Consider the following 3338-nt stretch of genomic DNA (forward strand, 5'->3'; position numbering starts at 1 on the left):
CACTCCTGAGAAACTAACAGTCTATGTGTTGGTTTCATTTGTCTACGTTACGTGTCTGATCAATTTGGATACCATTTTGTCCAAATGTAATAACATTCCAAAAGCAACTTGTTTATATAGAGAGAGCACCTAAAGACAAGTTTTGGTTCATTGCATGGATGGAATTTTAATTTTATTATGATGATAAACAGAGAAGTGGCCTTTAATTTTACATCTGCCTCTTTCCTTTTTTAAGAAAATTTTCCCTTATATCCATAAAATATACCGATATTGTTCATGAAAAAGAGGTATATCTTTTGTTTGGTTATTGAGTCACCTAAACCTTGATTTTACTAGGTAACTAAAATTTCATAAAAAGAAAAAAGACACATTTTAAATAGTCTTCCCACTGAATTCTGTCTTTTTAGCGTAAAACAGAGATTGGCACCATTTTTCTGTAAAAGTCCAGATGGTAAATATTTTAGGCTTTGTGGGCCATACAGTCTGTGTTGCAGCGACTCAGCCTTGCTGTTACTTTGTGAAAGCAGCCATAGACCACACATCAGTGAATGAGCGTGCCTGGGTTCCAACAAAACTTTATTCTCAAAGACAGGCAGCAAGCTGGATTTGGCCTGTGGGCTGTGAGTTACGGTTTGCCGACCTCTGGTGTAAAACCTTAGTTCTATGTTATGTATTTTATTGAACTGATCCTGAAAGCTATAAAACTAGATAAGCCACATAATATTTAGCCTCATTATGCAATAATCATATCACCTTTGTGTTGATGGTCAAGTGCTTACCCTTGAGGTGGTGGATGGTTGCTCAAGCTAATTCAAGCAGAGTCTTGGATACAAGAAAAAGTAATTTATGAACTAAATCCTAGTGGCCTAATCTGACCAAGGGTCTCTTAACAGCTGAGCAAACCTGTCATCCGGCATCCTTCCAATGAGATCCCCAGAGACCCTTCACCATTCCTGGAACTGGTCTCTTCTACTTCTGTCTTACTTTGGATTTATTTATGCTTCAGAATACAGCTGTTTGTCCCTGTGCATGAACATGGGAATATTCATGTGTGGATATGTGAGGCTCTACCAAATAGAACTCCCTGAAGAGTTAACTTTTTACTTCTCATTCTTTTACATTACTTTGGGTTAAATTTCAGTAGAATACTAAATATAACTTAAAGTTGTAACTTCTTATGTGTTTTAATAGTAGCCCCGACATTTATGTTGGTTTGCATTGGTGACAGATGTACAGAATCCATTTTAAAACAATAGCCATCATAAAAACTTGTCTCTGACTGAATTGCACAGAAAATATTTGAATGCATCTGTTAGAGGTATCCTGGTTGTGGCAAGTGCCAAAATGGCTTGAATGGGAAAACAGGTAAGAGTTAGATCCCACTCCCATGACACATCCAAGGGGGGTACTTTTGTCCTGCCCCAGGAGGGCTGCCTCCAGGAAAAGAAGGCTTTTGATAGTGCTAAACGTTCAGCCCTTTGCTTCTGTGGCTGAATCATCCCCTAAGAGTGCCATGTATAAGTTATGCTGGTAGATTTCATGGACGTAGAACAGTCTTGAATGAGTAACATGATCAATGCTCAGTGATCAGATGCTGTTTATATAATCATCTCCAAAAAGAAGAATCTTCTTAGAGTTTGGTTTGTGATATAAAGACGTGTTTCAATATGTGGCAAGAAGAAATCAGTCTTATGACCTGACTTCCATGTTTTTTCTAGCACCATACCACACACTTAAACCTGTATTATGAATTGTATATTACAAAGTCATAAATGTGCCATAAGGATATATAGTCCATGCAAGTTGGAATCGTTTAAAGTTAGTCTGCTAGATTTAGTTGTGAGATTTTATTTTTGTTTCCAAAGTGTAAGAGGTTCATGCTTGGTGGCATTAAATTAAATGATTTCATGAAATGGCTTTGGTGGCATTTTTGTAAATGGATTGCTTCTAGATCATTAAGAACCAAGCCTAAAACTCATCTGACTGTGAATAGTTATATTTGTAGATTAATCGTGTTCTGGGTTTGTGAATTGAGTGACAAAGCACTTGAACAAAAATTATGGTATTTGAGAATTCTTTATATATGCTGTAGAAATGAGAAAGTATTGGTTGGTTTTAAAATCTGGTAACTCCACGATGAAAAGAAATTTATTTTATAAGTGTTATGACTCTAATAAAGTATTCATTTGCTAATCTTTTTTGGTCATCTATTTTTTATACAATTCACTTTGAAACTCAGTTAAAGGTTTGATATAAACTTGACAGATTTGGAATTTCTAGACTCATACCATATAAAAATTCTGCTTTAAACCTTTCTATGTAAAAGATGGTCTCTCAGGAAATGTCAGTGAGCCTTTTTTCTTTGATGAAGGTCAAAGAGGTAAGTCTTTGGAAGTCATATTTTAAAGGAAGTTAAAATTATGCTCTATTTTATTTTAAAAGCATTTATATAGTGCTTAATATATGCCAGGCAGCGCTCTAAGCATTTTTTCAAATATCGCTCATCATCTTCACCATGATCACTCTGTGATAACATCTCCTCTTAAAGATGAGGGAACTGGGGCACCTGGGTGGCTCAGCCAGTTAAGTGTCCGACTCCTAATTTTGGTTCAGGCCATGATCTCATGGTTTGTGAGGTCTAGCCCCACATCGGGCTCTGCGCTGACAATGTGGAGCCTGCTTGGGATTCCCTGTCTCCGTCTCTCCGCCCGTCCTCTGCTCGTGCTCTCTTTCTCTCAAAATAAATACATTAACCTAAAAAAATTTAAAAAAGAAAAAAGATGAGGGAACTAAAACAGACCTAAGGAGCACCCAGGGTCATGTGCCTACCAAGAGGGAAAGCTGGCCTTTGGACCCTAGTAGTCTGGCTCCAAAGTTCAGGCACTCAATGGCTGTGCATCCCTCAGTTCAAGATTTTATGTATGAATATATATATGTGTGTGTATATATATATATATATACACATATATATATATGATGTATAAAATATATGATACATATCATATATATATATGACCTTTTTTCCCCCTAAAGTTTTTAGCAGAATGTTTAATTGTGTTAGATGCCATCTTTTAGAACTTTTTTTGTCATAACCAAGGACTCATGAATTTAGCTGTAAGAATTTAGGCCAAACCTGCCATATAAGGGAAAAGTTAGGCAGCTTTGGTCTGCAAAGGTCCCCAGAGTGCTTGACTGCCTGTTTCTCTAGTCCGTTAATTCTGGCATGGACTGCGGGGCTTCGGTCTCCTCCACTGCCTTACATCAACGTTGTCAGCTCCTCATTGACTCTTACATCAAGAGTCAGCTCTTTCCTGAATTGGCCTGGCTTCCTGATCGGC

This window comes from Lynx rufus, unplaced genomic scaffold (genome assembly GCF_022079265.1).
Source record: "Lynx rufus isolate CCGP_SWC_20201006 ecotype Redwood Valley unplaced genomic scaffold, mLynRuf1.p SCAF_12, whole genome shotgun sequence".
Taxonomy (NCBI): Eukaryota; Metazoa; Chordata; class Mammalia; order Carnivora; family Felidae; genus Lynx; species Lynx rufus.